Source organism: Ornithodoros turicata, unplaced genomic scaffold (genome assembly GCF_037126465.1).
Source record: "Ornithodoros turicata isolate Travis unplaced genomic scaffold, ASM3712646v1 Chromosome41, whole genome shotgun sequence".
NCBI lineage: Eukaryota > Metazoa > Arthropoda > Arachnida > Ixodida > Argasidae > Ornithodoros > Ornithodoros turicata.
This window is the reverse complement of record NW_026999371.1, coordinates 617,786-631,992: the sequence shown is the minus strand read 5'-3', so window position 1 is coordinate 631,992 and position 14,207 is coordinate 617,786. Positions and strand designations below refer to the sequence as shown.

Genomic DNA, 14,207 nt, shown 5'->3' with positions numbered 1-14,207 from the left:
CATCTGAAATGATATCATTATCTGCCTTGATTTTCTGAGAACGGGAGGCGTACGCCTTTTTATGACAATTATGACCAGTTATGACCAGCATAAGTGTCACAAAAAAGGCGTACGCCTCCCGTTTTCAACAAATCAGGTCAGCTAACGATATCATTCGAGATGATGGTTGGCTAGGTACGTGCTATGCGGTGAAGTTCATTTTTAAGAGTGTGGGAGGTGCTGGGTTCCAGGGGCGGATCTAGGATTTTCCAGAGGGGGGGGGGGGGGGGGTCCTCTATGGACAAGTGGCAGGTGCATGCTGGGTTTGGTCCATTGAATCCTATATGTTCAAGTCTGAAATTGAGGGGGCGTCCGAACCCCTAACCCCCCCAGATTCGCACCTACTGGGTTTGTCTGTGCTGTTTCAGGTTTTTCCTGTGTCCTGTTAGACCTATCAGAAAGAAGACGTTGCCCATGAAATTGGCCCCGAATCACATACTAACCCGCCCATGTCTCTCACTCCTTCCTGTGGTCTTCTGTCCACGTTTTACCGCCGCTCATAGCCACAGTTGCTTAACGGAGATTAGCTAAAAAAGAAAAAGAAAAGCCCGGATGAGGCTCGAGAGGTGCCAACCATGAGCTCCGTGCGTAAATTGACGTGTATTTGTCTATAGAGAAGAAGAGAGGCATGCCTATCGTCAACGGAATGCCTTTTCGGACGACATAGCAGATATATTAGGGGATATGGGGTGTCTGCATGCGTTTTTCCGTGAGAAACCTCGCAAAGTATGTCGTTAAAATGATGCACAAACTTCAAAATATAACACTACGAGTTCACGCCAGAGCAGTCCATACACGCGAACCGGGAGCGATCCTTGCGTTGCGTATACTTTTTTAGTTGCCTGACGTACAGCAACTTGATAATATGCAAATTGAACGAGATTATCATTCCCACGTCGCGACAGTTAACAGTACGACACAATGAGCAGAAGCAAGCGAGCATTTATAACGAATCGCCAGTTTAATGTCGCGCACAATCTTTGTAGCATTTGAATAGCGGTGGCCATCTGCCATCATCTGGTGTTACTCAAATGTTGCGCATTTTCTCCTTTCACTGGAATGGAACGATGAATTGGCTGCGATAGCTCAGGCACACGCTGAATTGTGCAATTACGCGCACGACAATGTCAAGGAAAGGAGGAAAGGAGTTGCCTCAGGACAGAAGCCGCCGATATTTCGAACAGAGACTGTTCTTCTTCTGTTCTTCTCTGTTCGAAATATCGGCGGCTTCTGTCCTGAGGCAACTCCTTTCCTACATTCTACCGGTTCGCTGGATTTCTACCCATCTAATGTCAAGGAAAGATTCACAAGTATGGCGCTTCCCCTCGTTTCCTTTCTTCCTTTTTCTTTTTTTGGAGGGGGGGAGTGGGGAAGTGTACATCGACCCTCATAATGTCACTTCAACGTTGCAGCACAGTTCAAGTTGACTGGGCAGAATTTAGCTACACGTTCGAGTACCAGAGCCAACGACACGTCTGATTGGCCCGCTGTAATCAAGAAGTGGTTTAGGGAGTACAAATACGCACCAGTTAGCGTTATCCGATCTTTTCTTCCGACGCAAGGACGTCCCATCGGACACTTTACTCAGGTACCGTCAGAGTGCTGGGTAGCCGATTACAACGGACAATTTCATTAACCGCCTAATTGTTTTCTCTATCACAGGTGGTTTGTGCCAAGACTCGTTTCGTGGGCTGTGGCTATAATAGCTATAGCTCCAACGCAGGATCTACCTTACCTTACAAGAAGCTGTACACCTGCAACTACGCAAAAATGTGAGGTTATTTCCTCGGAACTAGACTTACAGATTTGTACAACAAGAAAACGTAAAAAAGAAAAAAAAAGGTCTCTAAGGAGGTGATACACAGTGAAACCTATACAGATCAACAGAGGGAGGATTCGGTGACATTATGGATGCTACCCGTAAGTTGGAGAATGCATCGCAACTGTCGCCGCTGGCGAGCGACACTTAACTTTCTTCCTATCTATGAGCCGAGGAAAGTGAGACGCAGAAAGACCTTCAGAATCGCCATCGCTATGCCCGCAAATCATATATACTTTCTTACATTCCAAGCCATATTTCTTTACAATCCTGCGACGCACGGTGCTACAGGAAGGGCATCATTCTGCTTTCCCCCAAAGCAGTATCGACACCAAAACTAATACCGATGCACTCTAGAAACACCTGAATATCGTACGATGCAAAATGGTATAAGTATGATCTCAAATAAGGTAATGAAAACAACAAAGAAAGATGTCGTGGAGTTCGTACGGGAATATACGTTGATAAGAGCGTTAGACTCGTAAAGATGTTCACTAAGATAACGTATTTTCAATTGTCCAGCGGAAACTTGATGAAGCAAGCTGTGTACAAGGAAGGCAAGCCGTGCAGCCAATGTGTGGCAGCACCCAAGTGCGAGAATGGACTATGCGACATGACTGAACTACCCATCCCTTACTAAAATGTGAAATGATTATGTAAAGAAAGTCTATTGTATTGACTGTGTGAGTACAGAGGGCCATAAAAAAAATCAGATTAATACGTATCATGAAAGTGTGTGCGTGTGAGTAATTTTACCGAATATCGCGAAAGGTTTTGTTGTGTGCAATTTGTTTCCCAGAATAAAACTCACATAAACATGGCTCCGCGCGTTCACCCTTAAAGGGTCTTTCACCAGAAGCCGGAGAGACTGTTTCGCAGTAGCATTACGGTCTCTTCCACACCTACGGCAGGGTTTCTCACAGGTAGCATGACTTACCTTCCCACATCTAGAGCACGCAGGCACAGAGCAGGCCTTTTTAAAATGCCCTGACTGCCCACACGTAAGGCAAGTTCTCCGCAAGTTATCTGCCTGGGTGGCGAAAGATAAGTCGTCTACCCTAGGATGGGACAAGTGAAAGCTCGCCCACATCACATTTCAAACATGGTACTGCAGTCGCCCTAGGAACGAAGAGCAAGATAAACTAGTGCGAGGCAGTCCCACGAAACTGCCGAAACGAAACCACTGCAACACTAAAGTGTGTGTATTGGCATCGAGGCAGATGGCCAGTCAATACTGACTCCCATATAACTATCTCAACAAGCTAGGACTAAAACTAGAACCTGTGCAATACCAACTCATGCTTGCGAAATTACGTCAAGTTAAGGATTGCCATTCGTGCTTGTCGTCACCATGCAACAGACCAAGACTGCGGAGAGTTGCGTACGGGATAACGGCACAACGGAAAGTAATGCTTAGTACCCAGGCGAAAATTTGAGCTGGGAAGTCAACTGGTACCAGCTCATTCCCAGTTCGCACCGACTGGTGGTCAACTGGAACCAACTGGTACCAAACTGGTGGCAGCTGGAAAGTATACTGGTACCAGATCAAGCTGGGGTGGTGGCAACTGGGCACTTTGTGGTACCAGTTCAAACTGGACTGGTAGCAACTGGGAAGTGAACAGGTACCAGTTCAAGGTGGGCTGGCGGCAACTGGAAAGTGAACTGGTACCAGTTTAAGCTGGGCTGGTGGCAAGTGGGCACTGTGTGTAACCAGTTCAAGCTGGGATGGCGGCAACTGGAAAGTGAACTGGTACGAGTTCAAGCTGGGCTGGCAGCAAGTGGAAGTGAGGTGGTGCCAGTTCGAACAGGACCAGTTTACATATTTGGGGGAAGTTTCGGTTTCAGTGCCAGGACAGGTTAATATGAAGATTGCAAGATGAAGTTATAAAAACGATCAGAAAGTAACTTTATTAGTAGAAATAATCATATTTCAATTTTTTGGTAAAGTTCGTTAGTGTTAACGAAAGTTATTTTGGAACTCTTAGCAACGGTCGCTTGCTTAGCAGCAGGCTTGTAGAAGCGATTTTTGCCCGTTATGTTCTTAGCGTGATATAATCTAAAGGATTTTTCTGCAAGTTACGACAGTGCGACAGTACAATGAGCGCAAGCGGCCGGGTGGGTGGGTGTTATAGCCCCAAGAACACACTGTCATCCCAGGGCTATCCTAAGGTTGTCAGATGGGGACAGGTATGGCATCCCTAGGGTGTCAAAATCTGATCCTCAAAATGTCATAATACTGCCACTTTGGCATATGAGATGACATCTCCGAGGCTGTCCCTCGCCCATCCTCAGGGACCAATTTAGGACAGTTTAAGTACACATGGAGGACAATGCTTTCCCTCAATTCCCTGTTTTGATTTGTGTTCTCATGCAACACGTTTGCGCTAGTATACGTCTAAAAGATGTCTAAATGTAGACTTTGCGAATGTCTATTAGACGTCTAACAAAGTAGCTCTATTGCTTCGTATCCGTCCCCTAGTCCAGCTAACGTTACGCTAAAATACAGCTAATAGCCGGATAATTGTTGGATCGATTTAGACCATACGTCTAAAATGGGACGGTACTTATCTATCCACTGAGCCGTCATATAGACATGTATTAGCCGTGACATCTAAAAGTATACATATTTTATACCTAAATTTTGGCACTAGCGGCCCATGTATTGGTTCGTCCAGGTATATGTCACTGACATGCACATGCACTTATATGCGGTTCATGCACAGTGTGTCTTACAAAAGCAACATGGATGTTGGTACAAGATTTATTTCTATGAATATACCGGGCAAACACTGACTTCCAAACATGTCGACAAGTCAGCAGACATTGTGAGCACTTCCCCTTATTGCACAGTCACATACCAGCAAATCTTGATACTCTTCCACAGCAGATAGTAATGTACATGTACACAAATCGCAGCACTTATATCACTGGTAGCTGCAAGTATTGCCTCTGTCTCTGGGTCCGTGCTTGAGTGCTCCAAATGCAACCAGTACTTTACACACGTGTGGGGTGGTAGACGGCTGTGGGTAGCAGGACAGAACGTTTCCGAGGTACACTGAAAATAGAAAAGGCAATGTGTGATATCACTATAAATGCCTGTATGTAAAAATGTTGCATGCAGCTTGTTTACTGCTGAACTGCAATTTATGCATATTTTTTATTCAGGCACTATTCAAGTGTCAAGTATTTCCGTATCCATACATGTCGGCTCATAGTTGCTCGTGGAGAACCCATTTGATTCCAGACTGACCATTCGAAGACGAAAGATGAGGTTACTAAAGGGATCGTGAAGAGACACATCCTACTCGGCAAATCACAATGTTCACACGATAAAAAGGAAATTGTGTGACTGAATCTGAAAAATAATCATTCTGAGAGGCTGCATGGCATCAATGACATGAATCAGACGCAGTTCAGACAATCCAACTGCAACTGAAGCTATTTGGCAACAAAGTATTTACAAGAGACTCACACGAGCATCAGATTAGCGAACTCTTAGAAATCCAGCGATATTGAACAACAGCACAGTCAGATTAGAAAAGGTAATAGTTTTTGTTTAACTGAAATTGGATCGTAGCTGCAGCTAAGCCGAAGTGCCAACAAATGACCCACAGGACAGGCGTTGTATTCGTCACCTCCAATCCATGAGCCTGGAAGCACCTATGAAATACATGAAACCATGAGGTACCCGCGTCAGCATAATGTGTGCGGCTTTTGACAGCCAGATATCAAACGAAAGAACTTCTCAACGTACGCACTGTTTTAAAAAATGCAACTATCATAAACATGCTGCCCGTGGCAAAATGGTCACTGCCCCCATATTTCACTGCAACACAGTCAGCACAGATTAGTGGCAACAGCACAGAGTAGTGAGAGCAGACAGCGTCAGATCAGCGAGTACATAGAACACAAGGGGACAACAAATCTGAAAGGTAACTGTTTTCGTTTACCTAAAATGTGATCGTAGCTCCAGCCCAGCTGAAGTGCCAACAAATGGCTTACAGGCCAGGCGTAGTAATCGTGACCTTCATTCCATGACTCTGCCAGCACCTATAAAGATAATAAAGACGTAAATCCAAGAGGTACCCGAGCCAACAACGTATCCAAACGATTGAATCTTAACACACACATACGTCAGTCCCATATCTCCATATTGTTCGTCGCCAGTACACTGAACAGACAGCATCGACCGCAACCAAACGACAATCTTGTTAACACATTTAGGTCAGTCCCACATCTCCATTGTGCTCGTCACTCATTCGCAACATCATTCTACAGAGAAAGAAAACCATATTCAGCTGCTGTGCTCCAGAGCTCTATCGCATGCGATTGTGAACACAAGCAGGCACAAATCTGAAAGCAGAGGACAAGAAAGAAAGCAAACTCACCCCTGAAACCTGAAGTACAGAGAACAAATAAGGGACGTTGCCTCCCCGCTACAGCAGCCCTCGTTGTTACGCTTAACGATATCGCTCATTGCGTATTGGACAGGATGCCGGACCTGTCCAGTTGACCGACAGATTGCAAGAAAACATACGCACGACGCTGGACAAGAAATAAACTTACTAAACTTCGAAACACTACAGTAGCGAGCGTCAGCTCGAGCAACTGAGCGAACAAGTTTGAACGCCGACCGTTCGCGGCGCCGCCCTCTGCCGATGCCGTTTCCAAACTGGCGCCCGAGGGCGTCTTTGCGCCTCGCGCTGTATTATTTCGTCTCATTGCAGCACTCTTCCGCAGTCACATTTTCTTTTGCCTGCTTGAAACTTTATTCAGACTAGGTTGTTCATAGGGTCAGTACGTGCCAATAACAGTTGAATCTAATCACGTTGAGCCTCACGGTTGCAAGACACACGGTTTCTAGTCACTCTGTCATGACAGCAGCAAGAACAAAGTATACTTTGATAATATTTCGCAGAACACAGAGGCAACGTTGTGTTATAGCTCCAGTAAAAATGGTTGCATGAATTTGTGATGCAGGTCTAAATGTGGTCAACGTGTGACATGCTCTTAGACGTCTACTGCGAAATATCTCAGCTATGTCTCATGACCGCCCCTTCTTAGACGTCTAAATAATGTATAGCGCTATGGACAGCTTGTACACGTCTAAATTTATCGGTACCCCTAAAGTCTCAAGTTAACCCATTTTTAGACGTTGTCACGACTGTGTCGCTACCGTCGGTCCCGCTCTACTGCCATCATCACAGGCATCGTCGGGCGCGGGAAAACGCGGGCGGCTCGTGCACGAAACGAACAAAACCGGGCAGCACGGGAGCTGATGCTCTCTCTCTTGACTGGTCTGGTCCATCGTCATGTCTGCCAGGGATTACGACTTTCATTAAAATCCAGTTGCTGGACCTCTCTGTGTCGTCGTTTCGGGGGAAGGAATGCATCAACGTATACTAGCGCACCACGCGTTACCTGGATTATTTTGGTATTTCTGGCACGCACATCCGCCAAGTGCTTACAGAAGTTACATCAAATTGCAATGACACCAAGGGTAAGGCAGCATTTTTATTGTTCCACTGAGAAACAGAATCTTGTCAAGGACACCAAGTCTGAGAAATCCTCGTACTGCCAACTGTAGGGTGGGATAAGTTTAAGCTTGCCCACTCCGTAACCAACTCCGAAAGATCAGGAAAAGATCTTCCCGGAACAGCACCGCAAGCGGTACTGCCCCGACGACCTTGTTATCGGCCGCGCGTTCAAAGACAAAGACAAAAATTCTCTCCCGAAGCCCACCAGATACTGTTTGTTGCTTATAACGTGACCCTCCGTAAATTCGAGAATCCTGCTCGACTGTTACGCAAAACGAAGGGTGAGCTGTCCATATTTCTTTCGATTACGCAGAGAACAATACCCAAAGCGAAAAATTGATTGAAGTATTAGCTCTGCTTCATTCCAATGTCTATGTTTCTTACTTCCTTTGGTTTGAGACATTCAGGTAGAACCTTTGAAAGTCAAAACAAGTGCCACAGAATCGCGCATTTTGTTCTTTCCAGGTGAAATCCTTCATGTATCATAGACAGTCATTCCTTTTGGCGGCAGGGAATTTTACGCTGGACCACCCTATATGTGAGAAAAGGTCTGCCAGGTCCGAGGATCGGCCCAAAAACAAAACAAATGTGCTTAGGGAGCCTGAGCAGGTAAACTAAAAAATATAATAGTTCTCGTCCTCCTAGCTACCCACAGGGACGGGCACAGGACGTGCCTGAATGACTCTTCACGGACAGTCCGCAGGTGTTGTCCTCAGGACTTCTTGGGGATACACATCGAAGGACGAGGACACGATGACACTGTGGGGACATCCTGAGCATTGTAGGGTCACGGCCGCGGCAGCAAGACTTATTCTAAGTTGTGTCGTATCCCGACTTGGCCCGGCACGAGACAGGATGTTTTGCGGTATACACGCAGCTGACCGATATGTCAGAAGTTTATGCCGCGTGGAGGGCAGCCTCCAGGCTTGCTGCAAATGGTCGTTAGCCAGAAACCTTGGCAGATAGTCGCATGTGACGTAATGGGTCCTTATCCCAGAAGTCCCCATGGTAACCAGTATCTGTTAGTTGTTACAGTTCACTTCACGAAGTTGGTTGAGCTATACCCGCGGAAGTTGGTGTCCGCTCGGATCTGGGACAGACTGCTGGACGTCTTTTTCCGGTTTGGATTCCCGGACCAGCTCATCACGGATAACGCCTCGTACTTTCCCTGTTGAAAAAACGTCGGAAAGGGAAACAAAAAACAAAGAGAAACACTGTCAAGGAGCCCGCGAAGAGGGAATCACACAGGTAACATGAAAAACGGTTAGGAGCAACTAAGATTTATTTGAACAAGAACTTTCGTGCAAGAGACTGCACTTCTTCAACCTGAATCAGTTGAAAAAACTCATATAACTTTCTATGTGTAAAGAAATGAGCAATATGTGTAAAGAAATGAGCAATATGAGAAAGGCAATGAGCAGTATGAGCAACGCTATGGGCAGTGTGCCAACGTTATGAGCAGTATGAACAAAGTTATGAGCCGCACAGCAAGGCCAACGACGCGCTATGTGCGCAGATATAAGCAATACGACAAAAGCAATGATCAGTATGAGCAACGTTATGCGCAGTATGAGCTGCATTTCGGCATTTCGAGCAGTATGAGGAAGATATGAGCAGTATGAGCAGTATGAGGAAGGCTGATCGTTTAGTTAACCAGTTATTCACCTAGAAGTGCTGGCGCCACAGCGACTGGTGATGGCCTTTCAAGAGACGCTCGTCAAAGTCGGTGGGCAGTAACGGTCGGAGCTCCGTTCCCCTTCGTCCGATTCTGTTCAAATTTTAGGTGCATGTTTCCCGTTCCGTGTCCTACAACATTCTATTTGGCTCCTGGATTCTCACCCAAGCCGTTGCGAGTGCCATCTCAGTGCTTGGACGCTTACTTGCTTATTCTACCCTGCTTCTCGGAGCCGTCTGGACGTATTTCGCTCCGCTCTGCGCGGGACTCATATTTTCGTCGTCGTCTCCATGCTGTGACAGTGTCTTTGTGCCGTTTCAATGATTACTGAAGATGTTTCGTGTGTGTACCTTAGAATCAACTTACAGAAGCCGTGGCAGGTGTGTGTGCATTACAGCTACATACAGGTACGTTGCAGTCCCGTTTTTCTGTTATCGCTCGTTATGTCTGTCGGGTTAGCTGTCTGCCACTACCATATTCGCGCTTTTTGTGACTTTTTGTGGAAAGCGTTCGCTGATAGCCTTTGCATGTGTGTATAGAGTGTTTAAAATAAAGTCGTGCACCAGGGCATACCGAAATCGCACGTTAGCATGCAAAAAAATGTGTATTTGGATGCCCCAAAGTGAAGCAAGCCTCAAACACTCTGTCAGTAACCCGTTGCTGCAGCGAACAAGTACATGCACTCACTTTTGCAAGCACAATGCAAACATACTCAGATGTTTCAGAACCGCGTTCATGCTTGGAAGGTGTGATCTACGCGTTGGGATGAGAAACAGGCCCCAGTCATGTCCATTTCACCATGAACCCATACGGTTGTATAAGTTATGGGAACTGGAACACTTCTAGGCGCAGAAATTTAGCGCGGTTCTAATTTTGCTCTTTCTTTTCAACAGATACCTTCGTCAAATATGCAGAAAAAGGTAAACTATAGACATAAAAGGTGCCTGTACAGAAACGGAAAAAGCTCATCCAAAAGCATTTGGCAAGCTTTCTGGCGGACCTACGTCGCGCCAATACCTGAATAAACCGGTATTTCGTAATCACGTGTTGTCATTTAAGCTTAATCACGCCATGTTGCACGTTTGCTCAGACGGTTCATGTGCATTCATGTACATGAATACGCTGTATGAGAATGCTCATATTGGTCATAGGCTGTATGAGAGTGCTCATATAGCTCATACAAGCTTATATAGCTCATAAATGCTAATTGAAGCCCATATGATTGCTCATACAATAAACACATATACGAGCCGCATGTGATTGCTCATACAGATGGCTGTATGTTTTTTTTTTCAACAGGGTTATAAGTAAGGTGCTTGTCGATAGCTGCTCTGCGTTGAGCATTCGTCACGTAAAGACGTCCCCGTACCACGCTCAGGCGAACATAACTGAGCGAATTACTCGCAACATCAAGATGATGTTGGTATCCTTTACCGAAAGGCATAAAGATTGGGACGCCCGTCTTACGGAGCTTGACTTTGCCACTCGTACGACGGAACATAGGTCGACAGGATTTAGCCCGGCTTATTTGAATTTCGGTCGGGAAATTGTGTTCCCCCTCTAAAACACGTTGCGAACACGGCACGCAAACTCTAGTCGTTCGTACGCAAAGTATGCTAATGATCTTCGCAGTAGAATTTCGACTGCCATTCGTTTGGCACGCGAGGGTCTTCAGTCTTGACTAGAGCAGTCTCTCCAGTACAACAAATGTCGACGCCTGGTCATTTACCTCGTTGGAGACCTAGTTCTAAGGCGAACACATCCCCTGAGCGTTGCAGCGAAGGGCTTCGCTGCCTCCCTCGCTGATCGATGGGACGGTCCTTATCGGGTAAGCGCGCAGCTAACTCCGGTCACTTACAGGCTCGAGCATTGCAGTGACAACGAGGAAACCGGCCCCGTCCACGTACAAGACGTCAAGACATTCAGCCAGCGCATCTCGGACAACGGTAGGTGAGAGGAGGACCACGATCTAGCATCGCTAGCCCTCCCTCCCTCAATCCCTCAAGTCCACCTAGGGCCGGTCAACCATCCCCCCAAGAGACTATTGCCCGGGGTTCCGGGGGTTATCCGCTATACCCTTCGCCCACGTAAGGGACCGAGGGGACGTTTTTCGTTTTTTTCTGATGGAGGCCCCGAACGAGGTCTCGCACTCCACGAGACCAACGTAGCCGAGCCACGGGCTACGACGCCTTGCAACCGCCCTACCTGTCACGTTGCGACCTGGACGGTTCTGCAAGGGGACACCAGTATCTCCTTCGTATCCCGCGGACGCTGGCGCGACCAGGCCCGACCTCTTCGAGGGGACCAGTTGCCCAGGTTTCCGAACCGTTCCAAGGGCTCACGCTCCAGGATAGACACCCAACAGAGCCGTCGGCCACCTATAGCAGGGAAGAGAGGAGCCGCCTCTGTCCTCTTTGTGGGGTGCTAGATGTCAACCCGGAAGCTCATCGGAACGGGACTCTCCACCTCACCCGTGCGCAGCAGCTAGCATCCGCAGCGACTCCCATGCTTGGACTGCAAGACTTGGAAGCCGCATTGGCCCTGGTGCGGCGCTACCAATCCCATCCCAGTCCGGTTCCACCGGCAAGATGAACGGATTTTGTACCTCTCCGACTTCCCGGACATCTAAGTTTTTTGGAGAGAGGAAGATGTGGACGCCACAAGGTGGCGACGTATCGCTACAGCAGGCAATGGCGAGAGCCGTGACCCCATCTCCCCGGAACTGCTTAAACAGAAGTGGACGTGCAGAAAGAGAGAGGTGTGTTCGCCGCGGACTGGAATTGAACAGGAACTCCTGATAGCTGCTGCATTTCTTGGTTGTTCCCTTGTTCTCGGGGAGCTGTAAGACAGAACGGCAGGGAAACCCCAGTGTGGTTTAGGGAAGGGTATCTCACAGTTTACAGCTGGCAGGTACAACTTCCTCATGGAATGGTACCATTTTCAGTCAGCAGATTCAACTTGCTCCTGGAATGCACTCTATTCCAGCTGGACAATTTTGTTTACCTACGCATCTAAACCACCGGCTCATGAGGAATTCTAAATTCATCTGGAAGCGAAATTAAATATAGGGGCATGAAAGGGAGCAAATTTTCCACCCATTGGAACACTGTGGCTGCAAGTCTTCTGAGGAATTCCCTTCAATTTCCAGCAGGAGGGTCCTGCTGCAATGTATTCTGTTTCCAAATGGGACGTGGGTAGTTCCATTTTAAATCGAACAACGTGTGAAAGTCGTATTTTTTAATTCGCCCATAAAAAATATATGTTAGAGGACAGTTCAAGCGACGCAAATCGCGCCACGTGCGACGCTCGTGTGTGGAGTAGTTTCCGCGTAGGAGAGGGGGAAAGTCGGAGGCTGCTTGGGCGCGCTTTCTTCTGGACCGACTTTGACGGGATCTAGCACCGCTGGCTTTATGTCTAGGAACCGGAGGATTTCTGTGATTATAGGCTCCATCATAGACACTGTCGACAGCCACCCACAGAACTCTGAGAGCCACAGATTTTCTGTTAAAAAATGCCAAACTTGACCTAAACGTTCAAAAAGGCCAAACTTTGTTACGAATTTTCTTCATGACGGAACGTCTGAGAACATCGAGCTCTGTGCCATTCGATAGGACGTTGAAAGCGCTTTCATGCTGTATAGAATTCATTTTTCTCAGCCCAGTTGTTTCTGTGTTATTAGCTTGAGAATCACACACGGTAGGCGAAAATTGCCAATGTTGCATCTGAATTTTCTCAAAAATGCCAATTTTTCAAAAGGGAGCGTCATGTCTTTACTTTTGACGCCAAGTGAGACAATCTTTTATTTTTGCCTGATGCTAATCCAATGGTGGCAGCCACCACCTGCAAGGGTCTCGCAATGGGCACATTTTACGTTTTTCGAAACTTCCGTTTTTCGTTCTTTTACCAATGAAAATGATGTGAATTTCACACTTCCTGGGGGACTGGCAGCAACCTGAAACAAAAGCTAAGATGTTACCAGTGGATAGAGATCTCTACGAAGCGCTTCGTTTCTTCTCACTGCTTTGTCGGTATGTTCGTCGAACTGGGGCTTCTCGTCAAGGGCGCACAGGCAACTCATGTACTCTCGCACGGTTTGAATGAGCCTGACTGAACTGGGAGGCCATTGGGTAAACGTAAAGTGATGCTCTGGGGACACTACAACAAGCTCACGCAGTGTGGTCATTGATTTCTCCGTCAGCGGGACATATGTAGGAAAGAAGATGTTGAAGGTCGCGTGGTCGTGGGTGGGTCGCGCAAGGCCGCAGCCTCATGCATCCTGCCTGGCAAAAGAAATCGCTGCGCGTCTCTCATTCAAAAATAAAAGATTGTCTTACTTGGCGTCTAAAGTAGAGACATGACGCTCCCTTTCGAAAAAATAATTAAGGAAATCGAAGATGGCATTTTTGAGAAAATTCATATGCAACATTGGCAATTTTCGCATACCATGTGTGATTCTCAAGCTAATAACACAGAAAGAACTGGGCTGAGAAAAATGAATTCTATACAGCATGAAAGCGCTTTTAACGTCCTATCGAATGGCACTAAGCTCGATATTCTCAGACGTTCCGTAATGAAGAAAATTGGTAACAAAGTTTGGCCTTTCTGAACGTTTACGCCAAGTTTGGCATTTTTTAACAGAAAATCTGTGGCTCGCGTAGTTCTGTGGGTGGCTGTCGACAGTGTCTATGGTGCAGCCCATAATCACAAAAATCCTCCAGTTCCTAGACATAAAATTAGCGGTGCTATATTCCGTCAAAGTCGGTCCAGAAGAAAGCGTGCTCAAGCAGCCTCAGACTTTCCCCTTCTCTTACGCGGAAACTACTACACGCATGAGCGTCGCATGAGGTGCGATTTGCGTCGTTTGAGCTGCCCTCTAACATATATTTTTTGTGGCCGAATTAAAAAATACGACTTTCACACGTTGTTCGATTTAAAATGAAACTACCCACGTACAACTTCCTCCTGGTTGCTGGAATGTATTCTGTTTCCAGCTGGCAGGTTCAACTGCCTGATGGAATGGGTTCTATTGCGACCGGAAAATTTTGTTTACCAATGCATCTTAACCAGAGGCTGATGAGGAATTTTAAATTCATCTTGAAGATAAATTCTGTTCTGAAGAGTATTCCGTTTCCAACTG

At 46.8% G+C, this 14,207-nt stretch overlaps 1 long non-coding RNA gene across 1 annotated transcript; it reads right to left on the bottom strand.

The window, feature by feature from the left end:
• Window positions 1-5,792: 5,792 nt before the first annotated feature.
• Window positions 5,793-6,478, bottom strand: LOC135374042 (uncharacterized). The gene is made up of 3 exons (XR_010416730.1): window positions 6,247-6,478; window positions 5,992-6,130; window positions 5,793-5,908 (listed from the first exon to the last, which is right to left on the bottom strand). It is a non-coding gene; the product is annotated as an uncharacterized LOC135374042 (long non-coding RNA).
• Window positions 6,479-14,207: the final 7,729 nt, after the last annotated feature.